The 17,586-nt window shown below is 42.0% G+C and overlaps 1 protein-coding gene across 1 annotated transcript in view; it reads right to left on the bottom strand.

Annotated features, from left to right (window-relative positions):
* mindy4 (MINDY lysine 48 deubiquitinase 4) overlaps window positions 1-17,586 on the bottom strand; it is a 303,244-nt gene that overhangs the window by 41,634 nt on the left and 244,024 nt on the right. The window lies entirely within an intron of this gene.

A 17,586-nucleotide genomic window follows, 5' to 3' on the forward strand; every position in this document is an offset into this window, starting at 1 on the left:
CCCAGGTTCCCTCTCATAAACTAATCCCTTATTTTCAGAATCAACCTGGTGAACCTTCTCTGCACCACCTCGAAACTCATGTACCTGGAAAACGTGCTCCAGATGCGACCTCACCAGGACCTTGTCCAGTTGCAGCAGAACCTTCCTGCTCCTAGATCCCATCCCTCCGGCAACGAAGGCCAACATCCCATTTGCCTTTTTGATTACCTGCTGTATCTACCAACTAACTTTTAAAAATTCATGTACAAGCATTCCCAGGTCTCTATGCCTAATAGCATGTGGTAACCTTGACTCGTTGACAACACTTCATTTTCTGAACCAGGAACCAGCAGTTCAAGCCCCTCTCTAGAGACCTGTACTCATGATGTAGCCAGATATAGGAGTCCATTAGACCTGTTGACTTTCAATGAGATGTTAAACCACCAGGGGTGTTTATTGCTCTGATGTATGTAAAGAAAACAATGAAAACTCACAGAAATGCTGGAGGGACTCAGCCAGTCTTGCAGTGTCCATAGGAAGTAAAGATATATTACCGATATTTCGGGCCTGAGCCCTTCTTCAACAAGGAAGCAAAGAACAGGAAGGGGTAAGAATAAAGGCAGACTGGCTAGAGGAGGAGTCCAGGACAACAAAAGGTGTTAACTGGATATGATAAGAGGAGAGGGAGAATTGATTTTTGGCTCTGTGAAAGGAGACTGAGGGAAAAATGAAGAAAGTGAGAAAAAAAGAGAGGGGTAGAGAGAGATATACGGGGCAACGTATGCCCCCTTGCGATTCTCACTGGCATTCTGAATGGTCCTTTCCCACTTTGAGATCCTCAGGAATCAGTGGGAATGCTGCATTTCTGCAAGGGAGCGCATCTGTGAAGATTTTCTGCTGCTTGACATGAACAGTCCAAGGGTTGGACCATGCGTAGTTCAGACCTGTGTAGTTCACTCTTGCGGCGGACAGAGCGAAGGTGTTCAATAAAGCGATCCCTGTCTGTGCCCAATTTCTCTGTTGACGAGGAGACCACAATGGGAGCACCGGGTGCAGTAGATGACCTCTGCAGGTTCACAAGTGAAATGTTGCTTCAGTTGGAAGGACTGTTTGGGGCCCCGAATGGAGGTGAGCGAGATTTGGGCACAAGTGGAGCATTTCCTGTAGACACAGCAGTAGGTGCCAAGGAAACAATTGGTGGGTAGGGAGAAGTGGACAAGGGTGTCATGGAGGGAACGGTCCCTGAGGAAGGTTAGGAGGTGGGGGGGGGGGGGAGCGGGGGAGAGAAGGCAATGCAAAACAAAGAAAACAGAACAAGGAAAGGTGATCTGGCCAATTCTCGTGTCTCTACTACCATTAGTCAAAAATCAGGTAACTGTTCATTGAGATGCCAGTGGTTTTTTGCAAATTGGCAAATACATTTGCCTGAAATACACTAAGAACTAAAATGAAATGTTTCTTAATTTATACTATTCCTTGCATCCACCTGGGAGGACAGGTTTGATACCCTGTCTGAAAGTAAGCACCTGACAGCAGTGATGTCAATAATATTGCTGGCCGTGCCCTCTGTAATGCTCTGCAGCACTTGCCAAGATCTTCCAGCTGAAGTCAGTGGAATTAGATGTGAAATCTGCAGTCTTCAAACTAGGAGGTTACAGTGGTCCTGACTGAGCTGTACTTCATTATCCATGAATTATCCTCGGGAGAGCTGAGGATCAAAGCCAAATCCAGTTTTCATAGTGGTAGGAACAATCTCAAGCAACCAGAAAATTCACTTATCCAGCATCTAGCAATCCTCATAAAAACCAAGGGGTTTACTGTATTGATATTCAGCTTTTTAAATATAATATTTTCCACAGCTTGTCTTGACTTGCCTCCTTGTCAGTCCAAATTTTAGGGAAAAAAGTGACCTTGATTAATCTTATGAACCTATTTGAATGAATTGGTCCACTTGATTAAACCTCCAGAAGTCAACAGTTCAGATATTTATTAGTTGCTAAATGGTTTTGGACAATTGGATGCCTGACGCCCAGCTTCCGGGAGTGCTGCAGATTTGTGCCATGTTGAAAGATTCATGCACAATTAGACTTTGGTCTTGTATTCAAGTTCCTACCACTATGAAAACTGGATTTGGCTTTGATCCTCAGCTCTCCCGAGGATAATTCATGACGAAGGCTTGCTAACAGCAGAAGGTCTTTTGGATGAGAAGTACTCACTGGAATAGGCAGAAAGCCATGCAGATACCGAGGGTTGCAGGAGACAAATCCGTGGTGTCTCTGGAGGGACTCCTTTTTCCTACTATTTCACTTTGTGTGCCTTTACGACAAGCAAAAGTTGACAAACTTTGTGTATTTATATACATGACCATAGAACTCTACAGCACAGAAACAGGCCCTTCAGCCCTTCTATTCTATGCTGAACTATTTTTCTGCCTACTCCCACTGACCTGTACCCAGATCATATCCTTCTATCCCTCTCCCGTCCAGGTACCATTCCAAATTCTTATCAAATTGAGCCTACATTTATCATTTCTGCTGACAGTTTGGTTCATAGTCTCACCTCTCTCTGCATGAAGAAGATCCCCCTAATGTTCCCTTTAAATTTTTCCCCTTTTACTCTTAATACACATCTTTAGTTTTTTTTTATCTCTTCTAACCTCAGTGGAAAAAGCCTATTTGCATTTAATCTGTCTATTGTTAAGAGCACAGCGGACTCATTAATCCAGCAGTAAATACTCTCCAAGACAAATGAAACTTAAACAAAAGTTGATTTTAATTATCTTTGAACATGAAAACAGAATCAAACTTTAACTTATCTACTATTAACCTAACTTAACCCCCCTTCTAATTCTAAGCACATGTGTGTGTAATGTGTTGTAAGTTCAGAAAAGTTCTTTGGTTCACAGTCCAATCTCACTTCTTATTCCTCCAAGTTCAATGGTTGCAGGCAATTCTTATACTGTGCACAGAATTTAACATGTATAAAGTTCACCAGGCTTTGGTGCTCAAAAGGTAAATGGTTACCACTCAGGAAGGTTTTGATGATTTTCAGAGATTTGTTGTTCCAGGACACCAACTGATGTTCTTCTATCAGTCACCTCAATGTCTTGCTTACAAAACCTGCCCCATCAGGGTTCTCCAGATGATAACCTCTTTCTTTCAGGTCACCACAGATTTCCTTTCTGCTTCACTTATTCCAAGTGAAACATTAAACAGACAAGTCCTCTCCTCTTGCATGAACCGCAAGGGCTAAGACTAGGCTGTCTTCCAAAAGCTTGCCAACTTGTCCTGTTCCAGTCCCAGCAACTTCTGCATGCTGACACTGTCAAGTGATCTCTGCTTCTCTCTCTCTCACGCTCCGAGACTAAGCCTGTTTGACTCTCTCTGCTTGCAAAACCACATGACCCTCTTACAACAGCAAAACTCTCCTGTAGACAATAGCGGTGCCAGCCTGCTCTTTCATCTATTGCCTTAGTAAACAATAATCCATTAGTGGCATCTCTTGAGCACTCTTCAAAGCTCTTGCAAAAAGGTGTGAGAAGCCACGATATGTCCAGTATTTCAAATAAGATCTGTTTTAAGGAGTTTGCATGTGACCTACTCTAACAAACATTTTCCAATTTATCTCCCAAAAACATGTCTATATACCTCTATATTTGCTGTCCACACCATACCCATCATAATTTTATATACCTCTATCAAATCTCCTCTCATTCCACTGCATTCCAAGGAATAAAGTCCTAACCTGTTTAACCTTTCCCTGTTTCTCAGTTCTTCAAGTCCTGGCAACATCCTTGTAAATCTCCTCTGCACTCTTTCAATCTTTCACACCTTCCCTTAGTTTGGTGACCAAAACTGCACACAATATTCCAAATTTGGCCTCAAAACAAAATGGTTCGGCTGGGAGTCGGAGGAGGAGCTTGGAGAGAGTCGGGCTGTGAATCAGACGAGGAGGATCTTGCTGAAAGTGAGGAGAAGGTAAGCTATTAAAGTCAGGGGCTTACTGGGGCTTGGGCCTACTTGGTTCGGCTGGGAGTCGGAGGAGGAGCTTGGAGAGAGTCGGGCTGTGAGTCAGAGGAGGAGGAGCTTGCTAAAAGTGAGTCAGAGGAGGAGGAGCTTGCTGAAAGTGAGGAGAAGGTAAGCTATTAAAGTCGGGGGCTTACCGGGGCTTGGGCCTACTTGGTTCGGCTGGGAGTCGGAGAAGGAGCTTGGAGAGAGTTGGGCTGTGAATCAGAGGAGGAGGAGCTTGCTGAAAGTGACAGGGTTAATTAGTCAAGGGGCCAATAAAAGGAGTGAAAGCGGAGGGAGCGGCCAGTGAGGAGTGGCTCAGTGAGTGAGTGGAGCAGTGAAGGAGTGAAACTTCCTGGCTTTGGCTTATCAGGCTTCGGCGAAAGCAGGCAAGGAGAAAAGGTAGGTTGAGTTATTTGCCTTCATATTCAGAGTCATGCTAATAGGGTTAGTGCTCTGTACTGGGTGTCAGATGTGGGAACAATGGGTGACCTCCACACTCCCAAATGGCCACATCTGCACCAGGTGTACCGAGATGCAGTTACTAAGGGAGCGAATTAGGGTTATGGAGTTACAGATTGATGACCTGCGGCTTGTAAGGGAGAGTGAGGAGTTAATCGACTCAACTTTCAGGGAGATAAATACTCCAGAACCCGTGTCAGGTAAGTGGGAAACCGTCAGGGTGGGAGGGGGGGGAAAGAAAAAAGTGAGAAAAACGGAGTGCATACCAGTGACTATCCCACTCAGCAACAGTTATGTTGTGTTGGATTCTGTTGAGGGAGATGACCGGACAGAAGATGGCCACGGGCACCAGGTCAATAGCAATGAGCCTGGCAGAGTGGTGCAAAAGAAAAGGAAAAGGAGAAATGCAGTAGTTATTAGGGACTCCATTGTCAGGGGTACAGACAGGAGGTTCTGTGAGCCAGATAAGTATACCCGCATGGTGTGCTGCCTCCCTGCAAGGGTATGAGATATCACAAATCGGGTCCAAAATATTCTGAGAGGAGAGGGAGAGCAGCCTGATGTCTTGGTACATGTGGGTACAAACGACATTGACAAGAAAAGGGAGGTGGTAATGAAAAGGGATTTCAGTGAGCTGGGACGAAAGCTGAAAGACAGGAACGCTAGGGTGGTGATCTCGGGATTACTACCTGTTCCAAATGCAGGTGATGAAAAGAATGTAAGGATAAGGAAAATGAACGTGTGGCTGAGGGGCTGGTGTACAAGGCAAGGATTTGGCTTCTTGGATCATTAGGATCTCTTTTGGGGAAGGCATGATCTTTACAAGAAGGACAGGTTGCACCCAAATCCAAAAGGTGTCAACATTTTCGCAAGTATGTTTGGTACAGCAGTGGAGCAAGGTTTAAACTAATTTGGCAGGGGTATGGGAACCAGAGTGATAGGGAAAAGGGTAGGGAAGATAAAGTAATGGCCAGGAAAAGTAATGTTGGGAGGAGAAAGTAAAAAATCAGATGGTGCAGTGAGTTTTCGGGTCAATGATGGTGTTAAGAAAATTACACAGAAAAATAGTGGGCAGAAAAATCAAAAGAAAAGGTTACAGACATCACTAGATATTAAAAGGACAAAGAGGATAAGGGCACATTATCTGAATGCCCGCAGTATTAGAAATAAGGTTAGTGAACTTGAGGCACAAATCGGTACCCATGCCTATGATTGGGTAGCCATCACGGTAACATGGCTACAAGGTGACCCTAAATGGGAATTAAACTTTCAAGGGTATCAGGTGGTGCAAAGAGATAGACAGGATGGTAAGGGAGGTGGAGTTGCACTCTTAATCAAAGAGGAGCTCCAGGCAATAGTGAGGGATGATACAAGATCTAAAGAGCATAATGTTGAATCCATTGGGGTAGAGATAAAGAATAACAAAGGGAAAAAATTATTGGTGGGTGTTATCTATCGCCCACCATATAACAATAGTTTAGTGGCACAGGAAATAAATTGAGAGATAAGTGAGGCATGTAATAATGATACGGCAGTCGTCATGGGGGACTTTAACTTCCACATAGATAGGGAAAATCAAGTTGGTCGTGGGAGTCTGGAAGAGGACTTCATAGAATGCACCCGCGATAGCTTTCTTGAGCAGCATGTTAAGGAACCCACAAGAGAAAATGCTCTCCTGGATCTCGTGTTGTGCAATGAGATAGGTAGAGTAAATGATGTAATAGTCAGAGACCATCTGGGAAATAGCGATCATAGTACGACTGAATTTCTCATTCAGATGGAAGGGGAAAGAGTTAGATCTAAAACTAATATGTTATCCTTAAACAGGGGTGACTACCATAGGATGAGGGAGGAATTGGGCAGAGTGGACTGGGAGCACAGGCTCATTGATGAAACAGTTGAGGAACAGTGGAAGATTTTCAAATAAATATTTTGTAATGCTCAACAAACATATATTCCGGTCAGGAAAAAGGGCAGCAAGGGAGGGAAAAATTAACCGTGGTTAACAAAGGAAATAAAGGAGAGAATAAAATTGAAGGCGCAGGTGTACAAAGCTGCAAAGAGCAGTGGAAAACTGGAAAATTGGGAAAACTTTAAGAGTCAACAAGGGGTTACAAAGCGGGTAATAAGAAATGGGAAAAAGGATTATGAAAGTAAATTGGCACAAAATATAAAAACAGAAAGCAAAAAATTTTATAAATATATAAAACGGAAGAGGGTGGCCAGAGTTAACATAGGACCCTTGGAGGATGAGAATGGAAAACTGGTAGCAAAAAATGAGGAAACGGGCAAGACATTGAACAAATATTTTGTGTCAGTCTTCACGGTGGAAGAAACATCCAGCATGACCAAGTGCGGAGTTAAGGATGCGAATGTTGGGGAGGGCCTTGATAAATAGTTGTTACAAAGGAAGTAGTGATGGAGAAACTAATGGGACTAAAGCCAGACAAATCACCTGGTCCTGATGATATGCATCCAAGGGTTCTGAAGGAAATGGCAGAAGTTAGAGTTGATGCATTGGTGGTCATATACCAAAATTACTTGGATTCTGGGCAGGTCCTGGCAGACTGGAAGACAGCAAATGTCACGCCACTTTTTAAGAAGGGATGTAGACAGAAGACTGGAAATTTTCGGCCAATTAGCTTGACGTCTGTGGTTGGAAAAATGCTTGAAGCCATCATTAAAGATGAAATAGTGAAACTTTTGGAACGTAAGGGTTCAATCAGGCAGATGCAGCATGGTTTTAGAAAGGGAAGATCTTGTTTGACAAACCTGTTAGGATTCTTTGAGGATACAATGGGTGCGGTGGATAGAGGGGAACAGGTTGATGTTGTATATTTGGATTTCCAGAAAGCGTTTGATAAGGTGCCGCTCAAGAGACTTCTCAGTAAGTTACAGGAAAGTGGAGTCCAGGGAAGTCTATTGGCCTGGATTGAAAATTGGTTGTTTGACAGGAGGCACAGAGTCGGGATAAATGGGAGTTTTTCAGGTTGGCAGAGAGTGGTAAGTGGGGTGCCGCAGGGGTCAGTGTTAGGCCCATAACTGTTCATCATTTGCATTGATGACTTGGAGGAGGGGACAAAATGTGGTGTAGTCAAGTTGCGGATAAAACCAAATTGAGTGGAAGAGCAAATTGTAATGAGGATGTGGAGAGTCTGCAGAGGGATAGAGTTAAGCTGGATGAGTGGGCAAAGGTCTGGCAGATGGAGAACAATGTTAGTAAGTGTGAGGTTATCCACTTTGGCAAGAAAAATAAAAGAGCTGAATATTATTTAAAGGGTGAAAAACTACAACATGCTGTTGTGCAGAGGGACTTGGGAGGGCTTGTGCATGAATCGCAAAAAGTTAGGTTGCAGGTGCAGCAGGTTATTAAGAAGGCAAATGGAATGTTGGCCTTCATCACGAGAGGAATTGAATTCAGGAGTAGGGAGGTAATGTTGCAACTGTATAAGGTACTGGTGAGACCGCACCTGGAGTACTGTGTCCAGTTCTGGTCTCCATATTTGAGGAAGGATATACTGGCTTTGGAGACGGTCCAGAGGAGGTTTACAAGGTTGATCCCTGGGATGAAGGGGTTGACTTGTGATGAAAGATTAAATCGTCTAGGATTGTATTCGCTCGAGTTCAGAAGAATGAGAGGAGATCTTATAGAAACATATAGGATTATGAAGGGTATGGATAGGATAGATGTAGGAAGGTTTTTTGAGCTGGCCGGGGAAACTAAAACGAGAGGACACAGTCTCAAGATTCAGGGGAGTAGATTTCGGACAGAGATGAGGAAAAATAGTTTTTCCCAGAGAGTAGTGAATGTTTGGAATTCTCTAACCAGGGAAGTGGTTGAGGCTGCCTCATTAAACATATTTAAAATTAGGTTAGATACATTTTTACATGATAGAGAAATTAGGGGATATGGGGAGAAGGCAGGTAGGTGGAGTTAGGTCATAAATTAGATCAGCCATGATCGTATTGAATGGCGGAGCAGGCTCGATGGGCCATTTTTGGCCTACTCCTGTTCCTACTTCCTATGTTCCTATGTAAACAACTTTCTCATAACATCCCAACTCGTATACTCAGTGCTTTGATTTATGAAGGCAAATGTGCCAAAATCTCTTTTTTCCCTCCCATTTACCGTGTTTGTCCTACCTTGGTTTTCCCTTCTAAAGTGCAACACCTTACATTTGTCGGCATTAAATTCCATTTGCCATTTTGTAGTCTGTTTTTCAATCTGGTCTTGATCCATCTCCAAGATTTTACTGCCTTCCTCACCATCCACTACACCTTCAACCTTTGTTTCATTTGCAAACTTGGTGATCCGATTTACCGTTGTGACAGAGTAGATAAACTGGGAAAGGTTTGTTAAAGTAGGTTACATATGAACACTTTAAAACAGATCTTATTTGAAATACTGGAGCTCTGCTCATGCTAGACATATCGGGGTCTCAGAGCTTTTGCAAGAGCTTTGAAGAGTGCTCAGTGACTTCACTAATGGATTCCTGTTTACAAAAGGCAACAGATGAAAGAGCTTGTCGGAGCCGCCTTCTGTCTGGAAGGGTATTTACTGTTCTAAGAGGGTCATGTTGTTTTGCAAGCAGTGAGTCAAACAGGTTTTCTCTCAGAGAGAGTGAGAGAGAGAGAGAGAGAGAGAGAGAGAGAGAGACACACACACACACACAGATCACTTGTACTGTGTTACAGCCAAGCAGAACTAGCTGGAACTGGAACAGGAGAAGCTGGCAAGCTTATGGAAAGCCCATTTGTAAGATAGCCTGGTCAAAGCCCTTGTGGTTCATGAAAGAGGAGAGGACTGGCTGTCTAATGTTTCACTTGGAATAAAAGAAACAAAAAGCAACTCTGTGGTGACCTGAAAAAAAGAGGTTATCATCTGGAGAACCTTGAAGGGGCAAGTTTCGTCAGCAAGACACTGGAGTGGCTGATGAAAGTACATCAGTTGTGGATGTCCTGGAATAACAAATCTCTCTCTCTGAAAACTAACAAGAACCTTCCTGAGTGGTAATCATTTACCTTTCAAGCACCAAAGCCTGATGAACTTTATACATGTTAAATTCTGTGCACAGTGTAAGAATTGCCTGCAACCAGTGAACTTGGAGGAATGAGAAGTGAGATTGGACTGTAAACGAAATAACTGTTCTAAACTTACACACACATTACATACACGTGCATTTAGAATTAGAAGTGGGTTAAGTTAGGATAATTAAGTTAGGTTAAAATGTGATTCTGTTTTTATGTTTAAAGATAATTAAAAGCATCCTTTGTTTAAGTAAACATTTGTCTTGGTGAATATCTATTGCTGCTGGGTTTTGGGCCCCTCTGGGCTCGTAACATCATATTATCATCTAGATCAGGGATGGCCAACCTATGGCAAATGCACCAAAACTGGCATTTGATGATTAGAAGTGAGACATTGAAGGAGGCACGGTTAGTGATGTGGGTGGTATGATAAACGTAGAATGAGGCACAATTAGCGTGACGGAGGCCTGATCCACCTAGACAAATTCAATTCCCCCCTACCCTCACCCCCACAGCCAGTACCACCACCACCACCCCCCCCCCACATACATCAAACACACCTCCGCTCCGTCCACCCCTCCTCCTGTTCATTATCAACCTATTAAAAGGCCAAAGCCAAATATAACATGGCGACTACCAAGGCCAGCTCTTCGGAGACCTCCTTGTCGCTGTTTATTTTGACGCATGGAATGTAAATGGTTAGTCACCTCTGATCTAGATCATTGATATAGATGACAAATAACTGTGGATACAGCACTGATTGATCCCTGAGGTACATCACTAATCTCAAACCTCCAGTCAGATAAGCAATCATTCATTACCATTTTCTGTCTTCTCCGTTAATGTACATGTCTAATCCAATTTACTGGGAGACGGAACCTTCCTAACTGGCCTCCCATGCAGGAACTTGTCAAAGGCCTTACTAAAATCCAGTTAGACAACATCCATGACCTTTCTTCCTTCATTCACCAATAAAGGTTTCTTGAAAGCAGCAGAAAGAAGTAAAATAAATCAGTGCTGAAACTGGAAGATACAAAACTCATGGTTACATATTGGAAACAATATTGTGAGTGCTGGAAATGAGCTGAAGCAGTGACAGCCACGTGCAGCAGCGCTGCTCAATAGGAGATACAATGTCATCTCCTTCTTATGTCTTCATCATTAGAAATACCAATTCAATGAACTTCACCTCATGTTAAAAACTGGTTGAGAGCATTGGATTCAGCAAAGATATGGGCCAGACAACATCTGTATGTAAGAACCTAAGAACAGGGGAAGACCATCTGGCCCGTCAAGCCTACCCCACCATTCAATGTGAAGATCATGGCTGATCTGATGATAGGTTCATTTCCATCTACCTGCCCTTTCCCCATATCCCTTGATTCCTTTACTATTGCTGAAATCTATCCAACCTTGTCTTACATATATTTACTGAGATCGCCTCCACTGTTTCAATGGCAGCGAATTCCACAGATTCACCATCCTCTGGTGAATTTCCTTCTCCATCCTAAATCTGCTACCCTGAATCTTAAGGCTATGTCTCAAGTGGCTACGAGTATTGTGTTTGGTTCTGGTCATGTCTTTATAGGAAGGGCGTGGAAGCTAAGAAGAGGGTACAGAGGATGATGCCTGGATTGGAAACTAAGTCTTATGAGGCAAGTTTAGCAGAGCTGGGAATTTCTCTTTGGAGCGAAGAAGGATGAGATGTGACTTAATATAGGTCTACAAGATTATAGGGTGGACAGCCAGCATCTTTCTCCCAGGCAGAAAAATCAAACACCAGAGGAAAAATGTACAAAAGTGAAGGGCGGAAAGTTTAGGGGAGACATCAGGGTATGTATCTTTTACACAGAGAGTGTGAGCGCTTGGAATGCCTTGCCAGGGATGGTGTTATAGGCTGAAACATTAGGGGGATTTAAGAGACATAGATGGAAGAAAAATAGAGGGTTACGAGGTTTTTTTAAGGAATATATGGATCAGCACAACGTCAAAGGCCAAAGGCCTGTAATATGCTGTAGTGTTCTATGTCCCCTTGTTCAAGTCTCCCCCACCAATGGAAACAACTTACCTTCTGTTATCTTATCTATGCCTTTCATAATTTTATATTATTATGGGTTATATTATATTTTATATTATATAAATATGTATTTAAAAGAGATAGATTGCGGGGGATTTAGTATGTAGGTCACTTCACAAACAGACTAACACTTCACAAAAGACATCTCATATAAAATGAAAGAGCTTTGCTGAAACTAGACATTCAGGCTTTGCAAAAGACAATGGAACAGCTTTGGAAAGAATTTAAAAAGCAGGTGCAAATTGAAAAGTCCGAGCTCAAGTGCTGATAAGATCTTTCAAAGATTGGGTTTGGAGCCTTGGGAAAGGTTTCAGATTTTACAAGCAGAGAGAAGAAAGAAACAGGATTCTTCTCTGAAAGAGAGAGAGAGAGAGGGAGAAGTCAGTTCTACAGTAGCAGTTGAGGCTGCAAAATTGAAAACCCCATTTTGAAGTCAGGTTGGGAGTTCAGCCTGTTCAAAACCCTTGTAGTCCTTACAAGAGGAAATGGTTGACTGGAGTGTTTCTCCTGAAGTAAGGGAAACAAGAGGAACTCTGTGGTGACATGGAAGAAGAGGTTATCATTTGGAAAACACATGATGGGGCAAGTTTCTTCAGCTAGACACTGAAGTGACTGATTGGAGGAAACCAGTTTGTGTGTCCAACGAGCAATATCTCTCTGAAACAAACAAGAACCTTCCTGAGCGGTAACCATTTAACTTTAAGCACCAGAGCCTGGTGAAGAATCATAAATGTTAAATTCTGTGCACAGCATAAGAATTGCCTGATACTGGTGAACTTGGAGAAGTGAAAAGTGAATGATTGGACTGTGAAACAAAGAACTTTCCTGAACATATACACATTACATACACGTACACTTAGAATTGTAAGGGGGTTAAGTTAATGGTAATAAGTTAAATTTTGATCTTGTTATAAAAAAGAAAATGAAATGCAACTTTTGTTTAAGTAACCATTGTCTTGGTGAATTTCTAATGCTGCTAGGTTTTAGAGTCCTTTGGGCTTGTAACAATACATTTCTACAAGATCACCTCACATTCTTCTAAGAATGTTGGCTAGAGAGGAGGCTGAGGAAGATAGTAGACTAAGATGGACAAATCTATGAGGGCCGTTGACACAAATGAAGGTATGCAAAATCACAGCGGCATAGACAAGGTGCTGAGAATGTGAGACTTAAAAGTAGTAGAAAAAATGTAGATTCAACAAGGTTAAAGCTGATTCTGAAAAAGAACAATTTTATTTGGCAAGGACAGTAAAAAAAAACTATTCACCATTGGGTAATGGACAAGACTCAGGATTACGAATCCGAAGAAACATCTCAAGAAACGTACTTATATGGAAAAGTCTGTTTGAATGTTCTTGAAAACTAGAAATTTGTCTATAAATATGCAATCTGTGAGCCACAGGGCAGACTCTTGCAGTGGGATTAGTTTCATGCTCTAACAGGAGGTTCTCACGCTTTGTAAAGCAACAATAAAGTACTCGGCAGCTGTATTTGTGTTCGTTTGTCAGGCAGTCTCAGATCCACTTTAACAGTGGAAGGTCACAGTCTTTCTCCTCGGATAGAAGAGCCGAAATCTAAATCTTAGATTTAAACCAGTGGTTCTCAACCTTTATGTTTCCACTCACATACTACCTCAAGTAATCACTCACTAACCACAGAGCACCTATGGCATTCTTTGCAGGAATGAACACTCCAGCACAGTACAGGCCCTTCTGCCCTTGATGGTGTGCCAACCCATATATTCCTTTAATAAAAAAGTACTAAACCCTCCCTACCCCATAACCCTCTATTTTTCTTCTATGGTGGTATGTGAGTGGAAAAAAATGAAGAAAAACATTGATTTAAGGTGAGGGGAAATATTTAAAAGGCATGGGCTAGAAGAGCCGAAGGAGCAACTATTTCCGTACAAGAGAATGATCGGAAAATGCAACGAGCTGCCAGAGGAAGTGGTGAAGCCTGGTATAATTACAATCTTTAAAAGATATTTTGACAGGTACATGCTTAGGAAAGGTTTTGAGGGATATGGGCTAAACACAGGCAAATGGGCCAGGCAACTTGGTTGGCATGGATGATTTGGTTGAACAACCTGTTTACTGTAAGACTCCGTTGAAGACATTTGACTGATGGATGTATTTGTCCCTCTCTCAAACACCAGTTATATGTGGCCTCACGGTGTAAAGAACAGTTAATGAAGATAATACTGTAGTCAGGATATCTCCAATATCTTAATCCAGCTTCTTTACCTCCTATTTTAATGGATCTTAAATGGTGACAGTGATTCCCCCATTGCAGCAGGGAAACGCAAGGAAAGTAAGGAGATCATGCTGTAGCTATACAAAACTACGGGTGGGCCACACTTACCGGGGGAATTCCTATTACAGGAAGGGTGTGGGAGCTTTGAAAAGGGTACATTAGAGGCTTATCAGGATGTTGCTTGGCTTAGAGGGTATGAGTTATGGGGAGAAATTGGACAAACCTGAATTGTTTTCTCTGGAGCATTGGAGGCTGAGGGGTGACCTAATAGAAGTAATCACAAGAGGTAGAATCCAGAAGTTCCCCAGGGTATGACTTGGATTGTTTTCTCTGGAGTCCAAGAACTTGAGAGGTGACCTGATAACAAAATCATGGAGGAGTAACTCTAAGAGTTTTAGGTTTTCTTTGGACATCTTGTTCAACACAGATATGTGGGCTGTAGGGTAAAATACGACGAACACAAAATTCATCTCAAGTGCAATTCTCAAGGGAAAACGAGGTCATGGGGACATGTTGTTCAGCAGGTGCTTCCAATTTTATCAGGATGGAAACATAAATAATGATGTTATGTGAATTAATGTTGTGTAACCTTCAAATAAATTAGATATTTCTTCAACAGACTGCACTTTGACATGCTAGAACTTAAATTTCTATCTCTGTTGATCAACATCAATACATCCAAGTAATTTACCCTGTGAACTGCTAAGAAGATGAGATGTTTAAAGAAGCAGGCGTGTACCACTCAATATTTGGACTGTAGCTATAGCATGGTAACAAAAAGACCATAAGACATGGGAGCAGAAATAGGCCATTCAGCCCATCGAGTCTGCCCCTGTCATTTAATCATGAGCGGATCCATTTTCCCACTCAGCCCCACTGCCCGGCCTTCTCCCCATTAAACTTTGATGCCCTGGCTAATCAAGAATCTATCAATCTCTGCCTTAAATACACCCAATGACCTGGCCTTCACAACTGCCTGTGGCAACAAATTCCACAGTCCCTGACTAATGGATGTGCCTGAAATGCTGTTTCCACAGATGTGACCTAACCTACTGTGCATTTTCCAAGGTTATAACTTTTCAGATTCCAAGTGTATGCAGTAATTTTCTGGGGTTTTTTTTTAAAGATCAATGCAGACCAGGGACTGAACTTCTGATTATTCAATCTGCATATATGAATTTTTTTAATTGATTTATTTTAAAGCAGAAAAATATGGTCTGTAATGCACGACTGAACGCACGGGGATGGAGAGTGCTCTGGAATCACTGAATTGAAGGCTCATGCACAGTGATGCTTTTCTATCAATATATTAAAGGAGTCACACATTGTACAATATAGACACAATCGTTGCTACAGGATTTTGCCGACACATTGTATTTTGATGCACATTATATAATTCGCAGATCCTTTACTTTTAATTCTGCTGGACATTATTTTAGTTTTTGAACCACAGAATAAAAGCACCTCCCAGCACATGCTCTTTTCTCATTACTGCCATCAGGAAAGAGGTATTGGTGCCACAAGACTTCCCCCACCAGGTTCAGGAACAGCTGCTACCCCTCCACCATCAGGTTCCTCAATGACAAACTCAATCAGGGACTCATGTAAGGACTCTGCACATTATTTGTTACTGAATATTAAGAGTCTCTGAAATGCCCTAATGTTGCAGCCTCTACCATCACCCCTGGCAAGGCATTCCAGGCATCCACAACTTGGTTTAAAAACTTCTGATATCTCCCCTAAGTTTTCCTCCCATCACTTTGAACAAATGTATTCTGGTGTTTGTTATTCTCACCCTGGGGAAAAGCTGTTGTCCATCATAATGCTGCCTTATCTGACTGTCTCTCAGAATCTTGTAGACCTCTATTAACTCTCCTCTCATCCTGCTTCTCTCCAAATAGCAAACTTGTCTCATAAGACTTACTTTCCAATCTAGGTTACATGCTGGTAAACCCCCCAATGTCCCTCTGTTACTCCACATTATTAAGTATTCTTTGTTTACATTTCACAAGATCACAAGATAAAGGAACAGAACCAGGCCACTAGGCCCATCGAGTCTGTTCTGTGACTCTATACTAAGATGAATTATTCTCATACCTAGTTTCAATTTCCAGCCTTTTCCCCATATCCCTTGATACCCTTACTAATGGGATACTTATCCATTTCCTGTTTAAATACTCCCAGTGATCTGGCCTCCACTGCTTTGTACAGCAGTGAGTTTCACAGATCCATGACCCTCTGACTGAAGAAGTTTTTCCTCCTCTGTTTTAATTGGATAACTTCTAATTTTAAGACTATGACCCCTTGTCCTCGATTCACCCATCAAGGGAAACATCTGATCTGCATTCACTCTGTCAAAATCTTTCAATATCAAAATGTCTCTATGAGATCCCCCCTCATTCTCCTATACTCCAACGAATATAACCCAAGAGCTGCCAAACGGTCAACATACGCCAGCCCCTGCAAACCAGGAATCACCTTAGTAAATCTCCTCTGCACTCTCTCCAACAACATCACTTCCTTTCTAAGATAGGGAGCCCAAAACTGTACACAGTATCTAAAATGGGGTCTCACCAGTGCATTAACACCTCTCTCCTCTTATACACTATTGAAGTGAATGCTAGCATAGCATTCGCCTTCTTCACTACCAACCCCACCTGGGCATTAACTTTTAGATGACTCTGCAGAAGGACGCCCAGGACTCTTTGCATCTCCGAGGAGGAATGAATTTTCTCCCCCAACAAATAGTCCCCTGCCTGTTTATTTCCACTGCCAAAATGTAGAACCAAATACTTCTCAACATTGTACTTCATCTGCCATATTTTTGCCCAGTCTCCCAATCTGTCTACATCCTTCTGCAATTTACGGCTTCAACAGTTCCTGCTTCGTCACTTCTTTTGTATATGTATCTTTTTTTCTTGTGTACAATTACTAATCAGTAGAAATTCTGCAGGGCCTGCAGAAAAAAGAATCTCAGGGTTATATGTGATGTCATGCATTACTTTGACAATAAATTTGAACTTTGAAGTGCAGGTGATAAGAATCATTTATGCTCATGTAGAGATGGATGCTCAGTTGGGCTGGAAGACTGTATGAGGCTGAAATACCAATTCACTGTTCACTTCTGACTTCTAGTAGGCAGTGGGATGAAGTAACAATATGTGTTACTTGATCCTACTTGCATTTCATTTTCCTCCATGTTTCACTTCCTTTGTTTTTACAACCAAAGTGTTCTGAATGTTTCATTATCAGCCTCTCTCACCCCGCTGGATGGAGAGTGACACCACAACGCGGTGATGTCACTTCCGGAAACTGGTGGGTACATCACTGGAAGTTGGTGGGCCAGAACTAAGATGCAGCGGATTCAAACCAATAAACTCACTCTTTGATTCATCCTCACACTGTGTGAGTAAGTGTCCTTACTCCGTAGCACTGGCGCAGCAGTCACTACAACCTTTTAAAATTTTAAGAAATCAATTTACTTATTTGGGTGTAACAATTAAATATAAACACTTATTTAAAGAAAACTTTCTCACTTTAATAAAAAACGTGAGAGGGGCATTATCAAACTGATCGCCCCTTTCTTTATCATTAGTTAGTCAATTCTATTAAAATGAACATTTTATCTAAATTTATATAAACCTTTTTCAGGCTTTTCCTGTTTTTATTCCCATCTTTTTTTGGTTCTCTTGACTCAATCTTATCTTTTATGTATGGAAATATAAACAACCTTGCCTAAATAAAGTCCACATTCAAAAACTTAAAAAGAATGAAGGTTTA

Source organism: Narcine bancroftii, chromosome 1, assembly GCF_036971445.1.
Source record: "Narcine bancroftii isolate sNarBan1 chromosome 1, sNarBan1.hap1, whole genome shotgun sequence".
Lineage (NCBI taxonomy): Eukaryota > Metazoa > Chordata > Chondrichthyes > Torpediniformes > Narcinidae > Narcine > Narcine bancroftii.